Source organism: Kogia breviceps, chromosome 3 (genome assembly GCF_026419965.1).
Source record: "Kogia breviceps isolate mKogBre1 chromosome 3, mKogBre1 haplotype 1, whole genome shotgun sequence".
Lineage (NCBI taxonomy): Eukaryota > Metazoa > Chordata > Mammalia > Artiodactyla > Physeteridae > Kogia > Kogia breviceps.
Window position 1 is genome coordinate 108,011,291 of NC_081312.1, and position 16,842 is coordinate 108,028,132.

At 58.0% G+C, this 16,842-nt stretch overlaps 1 long non-coding RNA gene and 6 other non-coding genes across 7 annotated transcripts in view; all 7 read left to right on the forward strand.

The window, feature by feature from the left end:
• Nucleotides 1–865: 865 nt before the first annotated feature.
• The window catches only part of LOC136793933 (uncharacterized), a 68,099-nt gene continuing 52,122 nt past the window's right edge, over nt 866–16,842 (forward strand). The window contains exon 1 of the long non-coding RNA XR_010840022.1: nt 866–906. This is a non-coding gene — a long non-coding RNA (uncharacterized lncRNA). The remainder of the gene's footprint in view (nt 907–16,842) is intronic.
• LOC131754001 (small nucleolar RNA SNORD116) lies at nt 1,120–1,212 on the forward strand. Its single transcript, XR_009335053.1, has one exon. It is a non-coding gene; the product is annotated as a small nucleolar RNA SNORD116 (small nucleolar RNA).
• LOC131754059 (small nucleolar RNA SNORD116) lies at nt 3,896–3,988 on the forward strand. The gene has a single exon (XR_009335108.1). It is a non-coding gene; the product is annotated as a small nucleolar RNA SNORD116 (small nucleolar RNA).
• LOC131754002 (small nucleolar RNA SNORD116) lies at nt 6,576–6,668 on the forward strand. Its single transcript, XR_009335054.1, has one exon. It is a non-coding gene; the product is annotated as a small nucleolar RNA SNORD116 (small nucleolar RNA).
• Nucleotides 9,352–9,444, forward strand: LOC131754060 (small nucleolar RNA SNORD116). Its single transcript, XR_009335109.1, has one exon. It is a non-coding gene; the product is annotated as a small nucleolar RNA SNORD116 (small nucleolar RNA).
• On the forward strand, nt 12,032–12,124 carry LOC131754003 (small nucleolar RNA SNORD116). The gene has a single exon (XR_009335055.1). It is a non-coding gene; the product is annotated as a small nucleolar RNA SNORD116 (small nucleolar RNA).
• LOC131754061 (small nucleolar RNA SNORD116) lies at nt 14,808–14,900 on the forward strand. The gene has a single exon (XR_009335110.1). It is a non-coding gene; the product is annotated as a small nucleolar RNA SNORD116 (small nucleolar RNA).

Below are 16,842 nucleotides of genomic sequence, written 5' to 3' on the forward strand. Positions count from 1 at the left end.
ACTTGGCCGGGAAGGTGGCCTAGTTTCCGCCGTGGGGCTGGGACCTGGGTCATGGTTGCTGAAGCCGCCCGCTTCCTGTGGTGGACACTCCCATGGGTCCTCGGAAAGTGATTTGGCCTATTTGGCGAGAATTGTCACTTGGGCTGAATTTGGTTAGCCCCTGAGAGGTGCCGGGCCGCATCTTGTCTGTAGGCAGCTGCACAAAAGTATTGGCCCGCCCACAGGGTGTTTCCTTGCTTCCAGAGGCGCTGGGGGTGGCCCCAAGTGCACATCAGATGTGCTACAAGCTGGCAGGATCTCCTGTGGCCTATGTCAACAGCCCCTGGGGGTCAAAGTTCACCTTCAGCCTCTTGAAACTTGCAGGGGTCTTTCTCCATTCAATTGGGGGGGTCCAAAGCCACGGCGCTGTGTATCAACTGTGGGTTTCATTGTTCGAGGTCTCAGCAGAGGGCCACAGCGACACACAGAGACCAGGATGCGGATTCAGAGGCACACAAAGAAGCCCAGAAGCGCGCGTCCTCGTGCACAGTCACAGTGACACACGCTCACGCGCGTGAACACACGCATACTCCCTCTCTGACACCGGCCAACGTACGTGCCGAACTTCCTGCAGTTGTGCAGTTAGACAAACATTGAGTTCTCGGTAAGGGTAGAGGTCCTTGGGAAGCAGGGTCTGGGCTCAAGCCCAGGTAAAAGGGCGTGTGAATCATGTTCTCTTAGGAACGCGGTCCAATTCTGAAGCCTGTGTGATTTATGGGCACTGCTCAGGCGCAGCTGCTGGGCAAGGCTGGCCGTCGGCAAAGACCAGAAGACCTTCGCGTTGTCTGATGACTGGACGTGCTAAGGAGAATTGGAAGAACGGGGCAGGCGCATGTTGCTAAGTGTGGCCGTGGCTAACTCTGGAAGGTAGGCATTCACCCAGCCTAAGATGTGCCATTGGATATTAGGTTTTCCTCAGACGGGCCCAGTGGCTGCCAGAGTGGATTGAGTGTTGCTCTTGAGTCCTCTGGCCTGAGGACTGTGGATTCCCCAGGGTTTTGGAGTACCAGGGGGTCATGGACCCTCTGCAGACCCCCATGGCATGCCCGCTTGTGTGCTGCAGCCTCCCAGCACGTGCTTGGATCGATGATGACACCCTTGTATGCATTCCTTGGAAAATCTGAACAAAATGAGTGAGAACCCTCTACCGTCTCCTCATCGAAACTGAGGTCCAGCACGTTTCCTCTCTCGGGGGTAGGGGACCGTGAGGAGGGCGGGTCAGCGTCCCCTGCTGACATGCATGCAAACACCACCCAGGGCTCCTAATATTGGAGGGGCCCCTGTCTGAGGGTCGACTGTGTCTACCCATAAGCTGGGTCGCCTATGAATATCAGGTGTCTGCTGCAAGGCCGTTGAGGCCATGCGAGGGGGCGTGCTCTCCTGCTGGTCTTGAGAGTCGGGGTGTGTGCTGGTGTAGGCCAAGTGAGCTTGCAGCTTGGCAAAGTGTGTTTTGGCCAGGATCACGCTTGGTGCATGCCGCTTCGGGGTTTAATTCTGGAGGCCAAAATGAGCAAGCTTCTCTGGTTGGAACCCGGAGGCTGAGGCCAGGCCTGTGGCCCTCCGTGTTCTTGCGTTTGGCACGGTGAGTTTCTTGAGTGCCAAGTGAGGCTGGAGCTGTGGACGGGTGTGGCTCGGGTTGGGCGTCGGCCTAATGCGGCTGATGGATCAGGCCTGGGTGTTGCCCTTGTCTGCTCCCCTACTTTAACTGCCGGCACAGTGCTGGGGACAAGTGGGTCATCGTGGAGTGGGGTGAGGACCGCGCTGCACTTAAGCCTGCGTGGTGGCTGATGGCCGGGACAGGAATGTACGGGAGGATGAGGACAGGTCCTCTGTGATGTCATGAAATGGGCTGTCATCATTGGGTGGCAGGTGCTGGCCTCGGCTTCCCAAGGATGTGTCCTGTTTGTGATGGGCTGGCATCAGCTGCCTAAGAAGGGGAGGCTTTGACAGTTCATGAGGATGCGGTGAGGTAGGTAACTTGTGTTCAGTTGCGATCCCTTTGCCGGAGGAATGACTCCCAAAGGGTGTCTTGCGGGACCTAGAGTAGATAGACATGCTGAGGTATTTGTGCCGGCCTCCGAGGAGGAAGGTGAGTTATGCGAACATGCGCTTTGGCCGCTTTGTTCCCCCGTTTGGGAATGTGCAGCGTGAAAGTGTTTCTCCCAGAGGGCATGACGTGGCCGGCCCGTGTGGCACGTGGGCCTTTCAAGCAGGCAGAGGTTTATGCGGGCCGGAGATGGGGGCACCGTTGCGATGGCCGGTGCACTGCCGCGGACAGCCACTGTGCCCTTTCAGACTTGCAAGTCCCCTCGCGTGACAGAGGTCTTCCATTGAATGTCTGTGTGTGATCCTCGGGGACGGTGGCCTTGAAGTCTGTGAGGTCCTCGGGAGTGTCGCTGTGGCAGTGAAGAAGTGCCAGAATGCATGGGGTGTGGTCAGCGTCCTCAAAGCAGACATGTATGCGGTCTGTCTTCCTTGGTGTACAGTGTCGCCATGTCCGCACGATGCCTGTGGCTTTGAGCAAGGTCGAGTCGCCGTGCGGGCAGGAGGTGGGCACGTAGGACGAGGCTGTCAAGCATTTGAGCGTCTCCTCCGGGTTGAGGGCTGCAAAACCTGCCGGCTGGGAGCTGGCGAGACGTGGCCGGGAAAATGGCCTAGTTTCCGTCGTGGGGTTCCCACCTGGGTCATGGTTGCTAAGGCCCACCACTTCCCGTGGTGGGCATTCCCAAGGGTCCACAGAACGTGATTTGTCCTAGTTGGCGAGAAGTGGCACTTGGCACTTGGGCTGAAGTCCGCTAGCCCCTTGAGAGGTGCGGGGCTGCGTCTTGCCTGTAGCCAGCTGAAGGTCAGTGTCAACGCCAACCATGGGAGGTTTCCTTGCTTCCAAAAGTGCTGGGAGTGGCCCCAGGTGGACATCAGATGTGCTACTAGGTGGCAGGGTCTCCAGGTCCACGTACGTGCGACACCCACGGCCGGGACTCATGTCTGGACCAATCTCTGTGCTTTGGTCAGAAGGCATGGCTGTGGGAGAGCGGGAGACCGTTGCCTATTTCAACAGCGTCTGGGGGTCCACGTTCACACGTGGCCTCTTGAAGCTGACAGGCGTCTTTCTGCATTCGGTGGGGTGGTCCAAAGCCTCGGTGCTGTGTATAAACTGTGGCTTTTACTGTTCAAGGTCACTGCCGAGGGCCTCAAGCATACCCAAAGACCAAGACGCGGATTCAGAGGCCCACAGAGAAACCCACGAGTGCGTCACCCTGCGCAGTGATTGTCACGGCCTCGCGCACGCAGGAACACACACACACACACACCCTCACACACAACGGCCGACGTACGTGCCTAACTTACTGCAGTCGTGCTGTCAGACAAACATTCAGTTCTTCGTAAGGGCTAGAGGTCCTTGTGAAGCAGGTTCGGAGCTCTGGCCCAGGTAAATGTTCTCAGGAATCATGTTCTAAGGACGCCGGTCCAATTCTGAATCCTGAGTGATTTCTGTCCACTTCTCAGGTGCGGTTGATTGGCAAGGCTGGCCGATGGCAAAGGGAAGAGGACGTTTGCGTGGTCCGACGACTGGAGGTGAAGAGGAGAACTGGAACGAGTGAGGTGGGCCACGTTGCCGAGCGTGGACGTGGATAACACAGGTCGGTAGGCATTCAACCACCCCGAGACGTGCCATTGGGTATTAGGTTTCCCTCTGACGGGCCCAGTGGCTGCAAGAGTGGATTGACTGTCGCTCTTGCTGAGAGGCCTGAGGGCTGTGTATTTCCCACTCTTTTGGCGTACTCTGAGGTCTAGGCTCCTCTGAACAGCCCCACGGCCTGCCCGGCTGTGTGCTACAGCGTCCCAGCATGTGCTTCGATCGACGATGACACCCTTGTATGCATTCCTTGGAAAATCTGAACAAAATGAGTGAGAACGCTGTACCGTCTCCTCCTCGAAACTGAGGTCCAGGACGTTTCCTCTCTCGGGGATAGGGGACTGTGAGGAGTGAGGGCCAGCGTCCCCTGCCGACATGCATGCAAACACCACCCAGGGCTCCAGCATTGGAGGGGCTCCTGTCTAAGGTTCAACCATGTCTGTACGAGAGCTGGGTCGTCCATGAATCCCAGGTCCCTGCTGAGAGGCCGGTGAGGGCTTGCGAGGCACCTAGCTCCCCTTCTGGTCTTCAGAGTCGGAGTGTGTGCTCTTTTAGGCCCAGTGAGCTTGCAGCTTGGATAGGTGTGTTTTGGCCAGGATCACACTTTATTCATGCCGCTTCTGGGTTTGAGTCCGGAAGCCAAAATGAGCAAGCTTCCTTTGTTGCAGCCTGGAGCCTCACGCCAGGCCTGTGGCCTTCCCCGATTTTGCGTGTGGCCCGGTGAGGTTCTCGAGTGCCCAGTGGGTCTCGAGCAGTGCGTGGCGGTGGGCTCGGGTTGAGCATCTGCAGAAGGGTGCGGAGGGAGTAGGCTTTGCCGTTGCCCTTGTGAGCTCCTGTACTGCAACTCCCGGCACTGCGTTGGCTGCCAGTGGGTCACGGTGGAGTGGGGTGAGGCCGGAGTGCTGTATTTAGGCCTGCGTGGCGGCTGACGGACTGGACAGAAAGGTAAGCCGTGATGAGGACAGGTCCTGCGTGATGTTGTGGCATGGGCTGGCATCATTGGGTTGCAGGCACTGGCCTCGTCTTCCCAAGGATGTGTCATGTTCATGCTGGGCTGGCATCAGCTGCCTATGGAGGGGATGGCTTTGGCAGTTCATGTGGATGCGGTGAGGTAGGTAACCTGCCTAGACTTGTGATTCCATTGCGGGAGGAATGACTCCCCAAGGGTGTCTTGCGGGACGTAGAGAAGATAGACATGCTGAGGCGTCTGTGCCGGTCTCCTTGCGGGTAGGTGAGTTATGCGAACGTGCCCTTTGGCCACTCTGTTCCCTGATTTGGGAATGTGCAAAGCGAAGGTGTTTCTCCAGGCGGGCATGACGCGGCCGGCCCGTGTGGCAGGCAGGCTTTTCGAACAGCCAGAGGTTTATCTGGAGCAGTCCGTTGGCGGGGGAGAGGTGGGTGTCACTGTTGCGATGCCAGGTGCGCTGCCGTGGACAGCCACTGTTCCCTTTGAAGCTTCCAGGTCCCCTCGCGTGGCACAGGTCTTCCGTTTGAAATCTGTCTGTGGTCCTCGGGGACAGTGCCTTTGACCTCTGTTAGGTTCTTAGTAGTGTCGCTGTGGCAGGGCAGAAGTGCCAGGATGCACGGGGTAAGGTCGGTGTCATGAAAGCAGACATGCTTGCGGTCTGTCTTCCCTGGTGTACAGTGTCCCCGTGTGTGCTTCCGGTAGGGTCAAGTTGCCCTGTGAGCAGGAGGAGGGCACATAGGACGAAGCTGTCCAGCATTTGAGCGCTTACTCCGGATTCAGGGCCGCGAACCCTTCCGGCCGGGCGCTGGCGACACTTGGCCGGGAAGGTGGCCTAGTTTCCGCCGTGGGGCTGGGACCTGGGTCATGGTTGCTGAAGCCGCCCGCTTCCTGTGGTGGACACTCCCATGGGTCCTCGGAAAGTGATTTGGCCTATTTGGCGAGAATTGTCACTTGGGCTGAATTTGGTTAGCCCCTGAGAGGTGCCGGGCCGCATCTTGTCTGTAGGCAGCTGCACAAAAGTATTGGCCCGCCCACAGGGTGTTTCCTTGCTTCCAGAGGCGCTGGGGGTGGCCCCAAGTGCACATCAGATGTGCTACAAGCTGGCAGGATCTCCTGTGGCCTATGTCAACAGCCCCTGGGGGTCAAAGTTCACCTTCAGCCTCTTGAAACTTGCAGGGGTCTTTCTCCATTCAATTGGGGGGGTCCAAAGCCACGGCGCTGTGTATCAACTGTGGGTTTCATTGTTCGAGGTCTCAGCAGAGGGCCACAGCGACACACAGAGACCAGGATGCGGATTCAGAGGCACACAAAGAAGCCCAGAAGCGCGCGTCCTCGTGCGCAGTCACAGTGACACACGCTCACGCGCGTGAACACACGCATACTCCCTCTCTGACACCGGCCAACGTACGTGCCGAACTTCCTGCAGTTGTGCAGTTAGACAAACATTGAGTTCGCGGTAAGGGTAGAGGTCCTTGGGAAGCAGGGTCTGGGCTCAAGCCCAGGTAAAAGGGCGTGTGAATCATGTTCTCTTAGGAACGCGGTCCAATTCTGAAGCCTGTGTGATTTATGGGCACTGCTCAGGCGCAGCTGCTGGGCAAGGCTGGCCGTCGGCAAAGACCAGAAGACCTTCGCGTTGTCTGATGACTGGACGTGCTAAGGAGAATTGGAAGAACGGGGCGGGCGCATGTTGCTAAGTGTGGCCGTGGCTAACTCTGGAAGGTAGGCATTCACCCAGCCTAAGATGTGCCATTGGATATTAGGTTTTCCTCAGACGGGCCCAGTGGCTGCCAGAGTGGATTGAGTGTTGCTCTTGAGTCCTCTGGCCTGAGGACTGTGGATTCCCCAGGGTTTTGGAGTACCAGGGGGTCGTGGACCCTCTGCAGACCCCCATGGCATGCCCGCTTGTGTGCTGCAGCCTCCCAGCACGTGCTTGGATCGATGATGACACCCTTGTATGCATTCCTTGGAAAATCTGAACAAAATGAGTGAGAACCCTCTACCGTCTCCTCATCGAAACTGAGGTCCAGCACGTTTCCTCTCTCGGGGGTAGGGGACCGTGAGGAGGGCGGGCCAGCGTCCCCTGCTGACATGCATGCAAATACCACCCAGGGCTCCTAATATTGGAGGGGCCCCTGTCTGAGGGTCGACTGTGTCTACCCATAAGCTGGGTCGCCTATGAATATCAGGTGTCTGCTGCAAGGCCGTTGAGGCCATGCGAGGGGGCGTGCTCTCCTGCTGGTCTTGAGAGTCGGGGTGTGTGCTGGTGTAGGCCAAGTGAGCTTGCAGCTTGGCAAAGTGTGTTTTGGCCAGGATCACGCTTGGTGCATGCCGCTTCGGGGTTTAATTCTGGAGGCCAAAATGAGCAAGCTTCTCTGGTTGGAACCCGGAGGCTGAGGCCAGGCCTGTGGCCCTCCGTGTTCTTGCGTTTGGCACGGTGAGTTTCTTGAGTGCCAAGTGAGGCTGGAGCTGTGGACGGGTGTGGCTCGGGTTGGGCGTCGGCCTAATGCGGCTGATGGATCAGGCCTGGGTGTTGCCCTTGTCTGCTCCCCTACTTTAACTGCCGGCACAGTGCTGGGGACAAGTGGGTCATCGTGGAGTGGGGTGAGGACCGCGCTGCACTTAAGCCTGCGTGGTGGCTGATGGCCGGGACAGGAATGTACGGGAGGATGAGGACAGGTCCTCTGTGATGTCATGAAATGGGCTGTCATCATTGGGTGGCAGGTGCTGGCCTCGGCTTCCCAAGGATGTGTCCTGTTTGTGATGGGCTGGCATCAGCTGCCTAAGAAGGGGAGGCTTTGACAGTTCACGAGGATGCGGTGAGGTAGGTAACTTGTGTTCAGTTGCGATCCCTTTGCCGGAGGAATGACTCCCAAAGGGTGTCTTGCGGGACCTAGAGTAGATGGACATGCTGAGGTATTTGTGCCGACCTCCGAGGAGGAAGGTGAGTTATGCGAACATGCGTTTTGGCCGCTTTGTTCCCCCGTTTGGGAATGTGCAGCGCGAAAGTGTTTCTCCCAGAGGGCATGACGTGGCCGGCCCGTGTGGCACGTGGGCCTTTCAAGCAGGCAGAGGTTTATGCGGGCCGGAGATGGGGGCACCGTTGCGATGGCCGGTGCACTGCCGCGGACAGCCACTGTGCCCTTTCAGACTTGCAAGTCCCCTCGCGTGACAGAGGTCTTCCATTGAATGTCTGTGTGTGATCCTCGGGGACGGTGGCCTTGAAGTCTGTGAGGTCCTCGGGAGTGTCGCTGTGGCAGTGAAGAAGTGCCAGAATGCATGGGGTGTGGTCAGCGTCCTCAAAGCAGACATGTATGCGGTCTGTCTTCCTTGGTGTACAGTGTCGCCATGTCCGCACGATGCCTGTGGCTTTGAGCAAGGTCGAGTCGCCGTGCGGGCAGGAGGTGGGCACGTAGGACGAGGCTGTCAAGCATTTGAGCGTCTCCTCCGGGTTGAGGGCTGCAAAACCTGCCGGCTGGGAGCTGGCGAGACGTGGCCGGGAAAATGGCCTAGTTTCCGTCGTGGGGTTCCCACCTGGGTCATGGTTGCTAAGGCCCACCACTTCCCGTGGTGGGCATTCCCAAGGGTCCACAGAACGTGATTTGTCCTAGTTGGCGAGAAGTGGCACTTGGCACTTGGGCTGAAGTCCGCTAGCCCCTTGAGAGGTGCGGGGCTGCGTCTTGCCTGTAGCCAGCTGAAGGTCAGTGTCAACGCCAACCATGGGAGGTTTCCTTGCTTCCAAAAGTGCTGGGAGTGGCCCCAGGTGGACATCAGATGTGCTACTAGGTGGCAGGGTCTCCAGGTCCACGTACGTGGGACACCCACGGCCGGGACTCATGTCTGGACCAATCTCTGTGCTTTGGTCAGAAGGCATGGCTGTGGGAGAGCGGGAGACCGTTGCCTATTTCAACAGCATCTGGGGGTCCACGTTCACACGTGGCCTCTTGAAGCTGACAGGCGTCTTTCTGCATTCGGTGGGGTGGTCCAAAGCCTCGGTGCTGTGTATAAACTGTGGCTTTTACTGTTCAAGGTCACTGCCGAGGGCCTCAAGCATACCCAAAGACCAAGACGCGGATTCAGAGGCCCACAGAGAAACCCACGAGTGCGTCACCCTGCGCAGTGATTGTCACGGCCTCGCGCACGCAGGAACACACACACACACACACCCTCACACACAACGGCCGACGTACGTGCCTAACTTACTGCAGTCGTGCTGTCAGACAAACATTCAGTTCTTCGTAAGGGCTAGAGGTCCTTGTGAAGCAGGTTCGGAGCTCTGGCCCAGGTAAATGTTCTCAGGAATCATGTTCTAAGGACGCCGGTCCAATTCTGAATCCTGAGTGATTTCTGTCCACTTCTCAGGTGCGGTTGATTGGCAAGGCTGGCCGATGGCAAAGGGAAGAGGACGTTTGCGTGGTCCGACGACTGGAGGTGAAGAGGAGAACTGGAACGAGTGAGGTGGGCCACGTTGCCGAGCGTGGACGTGGATAACACAGGTCGGTAGGCATTCAACCACCCCGAGACGTGCCATTGGGTATTAGGTTTCCCTCTGACGGGCCCAGTGGCTGCAAGAGTGGATTGACTGTCGCTCTTGCTGAGAGGCCTGAGGGCTGTGTATTTCCCACTCTTTTGGCGTACTCTGAGGTCTAGGCTCCTCTGAACAGCCCCACGGCCTGCCCGGCTGTGTGCTACAGCGTCCCAGCATGTGCTTCGATCGACGATGACACCCTTGTATGCATTCCTTGGAAAATCTGAACAAAATGAGTGAGAACGCTGTACCGTCTCCTCCTCGAAACTGAGGTCCAGGACGTTTCCTCTCTCGGGGATAGGGGACTGTGAGGAGTGAGGGCCAGCGTCCCCTGCCGACATGCATGCAAACACCACCCAGGGCTCCAGCATTGGAGGGGCTCCTGTCTAAGGTTCAACCATGTCTGTACGAGAGCTGGGTCGTCCATGAATCCCAGGTCCCTGCTGAGAGGCCGGTGAGGGCTTGCGAGGCACCTAGCTCCCCTTCTGGTCTTCAGAGTCGGAGTGTGTGCTCTTTTAGGCCCAGTGAGCTTGCAGCTTGGATAGGTGTGTTTTGGCCAGGATCACACTTTATTCATGCCGCTTCTGGGTTTGAGTCCGGAAGCCAAAATGAGCAAGCTTCCTTTGTTGCAGCCTGGAGCCTCACGCCAGGCCTGTGGCCTTCCCCGATTTTGCGTGTGGCCCGGTGAGGTTCTCGAGTGCCCAGTGGGTCTCGAGCAGTGCGTGGCGGTGGGCTCGGGTTGAGCATCTGCAGAAGGGTGCGGAGGGAGTAGGCTTTGCCGTTGCCCTTGTGAGCTCCTGTACTGCAACTCCCGGCACTGCGTTGGCTGCCAGTGGGTCACGGTGGAGTGGGGTGAGGCCGGAGTGCTGTATTTAGGCCTGCGTGGCGGCTGACGGACTGGACAGAAAGGTAAGCCGTGATGAGGACAGGTCCTGCGTGATGTTGTGGCATGGGCTGGCATCATTGGGTTGCAGGCACTGGCCTCGTCTTCCCAAGGATGTGTCATGTTCATGCTGGGCTGGCATCAGCTGCCTATGGAGGGGATGGCTTTGGCAGTTCATGTGGATGCGGTGAGGTAGGTAACCTGCCTAGACTTGTGATTCCATTGCGGGAGGAATGACTCCCCAAGGGTGTCTTGCGGGACGTAGAGAAGATAGACATGCTGAGGCGTCTGTGCCGGTCTCCTTGCGGGTAGGTGAGTTATGCGAACGTGCCCTTTGGCCACTCTGTTCCCTGATTTGGGAATGTGCAAAGCGAAGGTGTTTCTCCAGGCGGGCATGACGCGGCCGGCCCGTGTGGCAGGCAGGCTTTTCGAACAGCCAGAGGTTTATCTGGAGCAGTCCGTTGGCGGGGGAGAGGTGGGTGTCACTGTTGCGATGCCAGGTGCGCTGCCGTGGACAGCCACTGTTCCCTTTGAAGCTTCCAGGTCCCCTCGCGTGGCACAGGTCTTCCGTTTGAAATCTGTCTGTGGTCCTCGGGGACAGTGCCTTTGACCTCTGTTAGGTTCTTAGTAGTGTCGCTGTGGCAGGGCAGAAGTGCCAGGATGCACGGGGTAAGGTCGGTGTCATGAAAGCAGACATGCTTGCGGTCTGTCTTCCCTGGTGTACAGTGTCCCCGTGTGTGCTTCCGGTAGGGTCAAGTTGCCCTGTGAGCAGGAGGAGGGCACATAGGACGAAGCTGTCCAGCATTTGAGCGCTTACTCCGGATTCAGGGCCGCGAACCCTTCCGGCCGGGCGCTGGCGACACTTGGCCGGGAAGGTGGCCTAGTTTCCGCCGTGGGGCTGGGACCTGGGTCATGGTTGCTGAAGCCGCCCGCTTCCTGTGGTGGACACTCCCATGGGTCCTCGGAAAGTGATTTGGCCTATTTGGCGAGAATTGTCACTTGGGCTGAATTTGGTTAGCCCCTGAGAGGTGCCGGGCCGCATCTTGTCTGTAGGCAGCTGCACAAAAGTATTGGCCCGCCCACAGGGTGTTTCCTTGCTTCCAGAGGCGCTGGGGGTGGCCCCAAGTGCACATCAGATGTGCTACAAGCTGGCAGGATCTCCTGTGGCCTATGTCAACAGCCCCTGGGGGTCAAAGTTCACCTTCAGCCTCTTGAAACTTGCAGGGGTCTTTCTCCATTCAATTGGGGGGGTCCAAAGCCACGGCACTGTGTATCAACTGTGGGTTTCATTGTTCGAGGTCTCAGCAGAGGGCCACAGCGACACACAGAGACCAGGATGCGGATTCAGAGGCACACAAAGAAGCCCAGAAGCGCGCGTCCTCGTGCGCAGTCACAGTGACACACGCTCACGCGCGTGAACACACGCATACTCCCTCTCTGACACCGGCCAACGTACGTGCCGAACTTCCTGCAGTTGTGCAGTTAGACAAACATTGAGTTCGCGGTAAGGGTAGAGGTCCTTGGGAAGCAGGGTCTGGGCTCAAGCCCAGGTAAAAGGGCATGTGAATCATGTTCTCTTAGGAACGCGGTCCAATTCTGAAGCCTGTGTGATTTATGGGCACTGCTCAGGCGCAGCTACTGGGCAAGGCTGGCCGTCGGCAAAGACCAGAAGACCTTCGCGTTGTCTGATGACTGGACGTGCTAAGGAGAATTGGAAGAACGGGGCGGGCGCATGTTGCTAAGTGTGGCCGTGGCTAACTCTGGAAGGTAGGCATTCACCCAGCCTAAGATGTGCCATTGGATATTAGGTTTTCCTCAGACGGGCCCAGTGGCTGCCAGAGTGGATTGAGTGTTGCTCTTGAGTCCTCTGGCCTGAGGACTGTGGATTCCCCAGGGTTTTGGAGTACCAGGGGGTCGTGGACCCTCTGCAGACCCCCATGGCATGCCCGCTTGTGTGCTGCAGCCTCCCAGCACGTGCTTGGATCGATGATGACACCCTTGTATGCATTCCTTGGAAAATCTGAACAAAATGAGTGAGAACCCTCTACCGTCTCCTCATCGAAACTGAGGTCCAGCACGTTTCCTCTCTCGGGGGTAGGGGACCGTGAGGAGGGCGGGCCAGCGTCCCCTGCTGACATGCATGCAAACACCACCCAGGGCTCCTAATATTGGAGGGGCCCCTGTCTGAGGGTCGACTGTGTCTACCCATAAGCTGGGTCGCCTATGAATATCAGGTGTCTGCTGCAAGGCCGTTGAGGCCATGCGAGGGGGCGTGCTCTCCTGCTGGTCTTGAGAGTCGGGGTGTGTGCTGGTGTAGGCCAAGTGAGCTTGCAGCTTGGCAAAGTGTGTTTTGGCCAGGATCACGCTTGGTGCATGCCGCTTCGGGGTTTAATTCTGGAGGCCAAAATGAGCAAGCTTCTCTGGTTGGAACCCGGAGGCTGAGGCCAGGCCTGTGGCCCTCCGTGTTCTTGCGTTTGGCACGGTGAGTTTCTTGAGTGCCAAGTGAGGCTGGAGCTGTGGACGGGTGTGGCTCGGGTTGGGCGTCGGCCTAATGCGGCTGATGGATCAGGCCTGGGTGTTGCCCTTGTCTGCTCCCCTACTTTAACTGCCGGCACAGTGCTGGGGACAAGTGGGTCATCGTGGAGTGGGGTGAGGACCGCGCTGCACTTAAGCCTGCGTGGTGGCTGATGGCCGGGACAGGAATGTACGGGAGGATGAGGACAGGTCCTCTGTGATGTCATGAAATGGGCTGTCATCATTGGGTGGCAGGTGCTGGCCTCGGCTTCCCAAGGATGTGTCCTGTTTGTGATGGGCTGGCATCAGCTGCCTAAGAAGGGGAGGCTTTGACAGTTCACGAGGATGCGGTGAGGTAGGTAACTTGTGTTCAGTTGCGATCCCTTTGCCGGAGGAATGACTCCCAAAGGGTGTCTTGCGGGACCTAGAGTAGATGGACATGCTGAGGTATTTGTGCCGACCTCCGAGGAGGAAGGTGAGTTATGCGAACATGCGTTTTGGCCGCTTTGTTCCCCCGTTTGGGAATGTGCAGCGCGAAAGTGTTTCTCCCAGAGGGCATGACGTGGCCGGCCCGTGTGGCACGTGGGCCTTTCAAGCAGGCAGAGGTTTATGCGGGCCGGAGATGGGGGCACCGTTGCGATGGCCGGTGCACTGCCGCGGACAGCCACTGTGCCCTTTCAGACTTGCAAGTCCCCTCGCGTGACAGAGGTCTTCCATTGAATGTCTGTGTGTGATCCTCGGGGACGGTGGCCTTGAAGTCTGTGAGGTCCTCGGGAGTGTCGCTGTGGCAGTGAAGAAGTGCCAGAATGCATGGGGTGTGGTCAGCGTCCTCAAAGCAGACATGTATGCGGTCTGTCTTCCTTGGTGTACAGTGTCGCCATGTCCGCACGATGCCTGTGGCTTTGAGCAAGGTCGAGTCGCCGTGCGGGCAGGAGGTGGGCACGTAGGACGAGGCTGTCAAGCATTTGAGCGTCTCCTCCGGGTTGAGGGCTGCAAAACCTGCCGGCTGGGAGCTGGCGAGACGTGGCCGGGAAAATGGCCTAGTTTCCGTCGTGGGGTTCCCACCTGGGTCATGGTTGCTAAGGCCCACCACTTCCCGTGGTGGGCATTCCCAAGGGTCCACAGAACGTGATTTGTCCTAGTTGGCGAGAAGTGGCACTTGGCACTTGGGCTGAAGTCCGCTAGCCCCTTGAGAGGTGCGGGGCTGCGTCTTGCCTGTAGCCAGCTGAAGGTCAGTGTCAACGCCAACCATGGGAGGTTTCCTTGCTTCCAAAAGTGCTGGGAGTGGCCCCAGGTGGACATCAGATGTGCTACTAGGTGGCAGGGTCTCCAGGTCCACGTACGTGGGACACCCACGGCCGGGACTCATGTCTGGACCAATCTCTGTGCTTTGGTCAGAAGGCATGGCTGTGGGAGAGCGGGAGACCGTTGCCTATTTCAACAGCGTCTGGGGGTCCACGTTCACACGTGGCCTCTTGAAGCTGACAGGCGTCTTTCTGCATTCGGTGGGGTGGTCCAAAGCCTCGGTGCTGTGTATAAACTGTGGCTTTTACTGTTCAAGGTCACTGCCGAGGGCCTCAAGCATACCCAAAGACCAAGACGCGGATTCAGAGGCCCACAGAGAAACCCACGAGTGCGTCACCCTGCGCAGTGATTGTCACGGCCTCGCGCACGCAGGAACACACACACACACACACCCTCACACACAACGGCCGACGTACGTGCCTAACTTACTGCAGTCGTGCTGTCAGACAAACATTCAGTTCTTCGTAAGGGCTAGAGGTCCTTGTGAAGCAGGTTCGGAGCTCTGGCCCAGGTAAATGTTCTCAGGAATCATGTTCTAAGGACGCCGGTCCAATTCTGAATCCTGAGTGATTTCTGTCCACTTCTCAGGTGCGGTTGATTGGCAAGGCTGGCCGATGGCAAAGGGAAGAGGACGTTTGCGTGGTCCGACGACTGGAGGTGAAGAGGAGAACTGGAACGAGTGAGGTGGGCCACGTTGCCGAGCGTGGACGTGGATAACACAGGTCGGTAGGCATTCAACCACCCCGAGACGTGCCATTGGGTATTAGGTTTCCCTCTGACGGGCCCAGTGGCTGCAAGAGTGGATTGACTGTCGCTCTTGCTGAGAGGCCTGAGGGCTGTGTATTTCCCACTCTTTTGGCGTACTCTGAGGTCTAGGCTCCTCTGAACAGCCCCACGGCCTGCCCGGCTGTGTGCTACAGCGTCCCAGCATGTGCTTCGATCGACGATGACACCCTTGTATGCATTCCTTGGAAAATCTGAACAAAATGAGTGAGAACGCTGTACCGTCTCCTCCTCGAAACTGAGGTCCAGGACGTTTCCTCTCTCGGGGATAGGGGACTGTGAGGAGTGAGGGCCAGCGTCCCCTGCCGACATGCATGCAAACACCACCCAGGGCTCCAGCATTGGAGGGGCTCCTGTCTAAGGTTCAACCATGTCTGTACGAGAGCTGGGTCGTCCATGAATCCCAGGTCCCTGCTGAGAGGCCGGTGAGGGCTTGCGAGGCACCTAGCTCCCCTTCTGGTCTTCAGAGTCGGAGTGTGTGCTCTTTTAGGCCCAGTGAGCTTGCAGCTTGGATAGGTGTGTTTTGGCCAGGATCACACTTTATTCATGCCGCTTCTGGGTTTGAGTCCGGAAGCCAAAATGAGCAAGCTTCCTTTGTTGCAGCCTGGAGCCTCACGCCAGGCCTGTGGCCTTCCCCGATTTTGCGTGTGGCCCGGTGAGGTTCTCGAGTGCCCAGTGGGTCTCGAGCAGTGCGTGGCGGTGGGCTCGGGTTGAGCATCTGCAGAAGGGTGGTGAGGGAGTAGGCTTTGCCGTTGCCCTTGTGAGCTCCTGTACTGCAACTCCCGGCACTGCGTTGGCTGCCAGTGGGTCACGGTGGAGTGGGGTGAGGCCGGAGTGCTGTATTTAGGCCTGCGTGGCGGCTGACGGACTGGACAGAAAGGTAAGCCGTGATGAGGACAGGTCCTGCGTGATGTTGTGGCATGGGCTGGCATCATTGGGTTGCAGGCACTGGCCTCGTCTTCCCAAGGATGTGTCATGTTCATGCTGGGCTGGCATCAGCTGCCTATGGAGGGGATGGCTTTGGCAGTTCATGTGGATGCGGTGAGGTAGGTAACCTGCCTAGACTTGTGATTCCATTGCGGGAGGAATGACTCCCCAAGGGTGTCTTGCGGGACGTAGAGAAGATAGACATGCTGAGGCGTCTGTGCCGGTCTCCTTGCGGGTAGGTGAGTTATGCGAACGTGCCCTTTGGCCACTCTGTTCCCTGATTTGGGAATGTGCAAAGCGAAGGTGTTTCTCCAGGCGGGCATGACGCGGCCGGCCCGTGTGGCAGGCAGGCTTTTCGAACAGCCAGAGGTTTATCTGGAGCAGTCCGTTGGCGGGGGAGAGGTGGGTGTCACTGTTGCGATGCCAGGTGCGCTGCCGTGGACAGCCACTGTTCCCTTTGAAGCTTCCAGGTCCCCTCGCGTGGCACAGGTCTTCCGTTTGAAATCTGTCTGTGGTCCTCGGGGACAGTGCCTTTGACCTCTGTTAGGTTCTTAGTAGTGTCGCTGTGGCAGGGCAGAAGTGCCAGGATGCACGGGGTAAGGTCGGTGTCATGAAAGCAGACATGCTTGCGGTCTGTCTTCCCTGGTGTACAGTGTCCCCGTGTGTGCTTCCGGTAGGGTCAAGTTGCCCTGTGAGCAGGAGGAGGGCACATAGGACGAAGCTGTCCAGCATTTGAGCGCTTACTCCGGATTCAGGGCCGCGAACCCTTCCGGCCGGGCGCTGGCGACACTTGGCCGGGAAGGTGGCCTAGTTTCCGCCGTGGGGCTGGGACCTGGGTCATGGTTGCTGAAGCCGCCCGCTTCCTGTGGTGGACACTCCCATGGGTCCTCGGAAAGTGATTTGGCCTATTTGGCGAGAATTGTCACTTGGGCTGAATTTGGTTAGCCCCTGAGAGGTGCCGGGCCGCATCTTGTCTGTAGGCAGCTGCACAAAAGTATTGGCCCGCCCACAGGGTGTTTCCTTGCTTCCAGAGGCGCTGGGGGTGGCCCCAAGTGCACATCAGATGTGCTACAAGCTGGCAGGATCTCCTGTGGCCTATGTCAACAGCCCCTGGGGGTCAAAGTTCACCTTCAGCCTCTTGAAACTTGCAGGGGTCTTTCTCCATTCAATTGGGGGGGTCCAAAGCCACGGCGCTGTGTATCAACTGTGGGTTTCATTGTTCGAGGTCTCAGCAGAGGGCCACAGCGACACACAGAGACCAG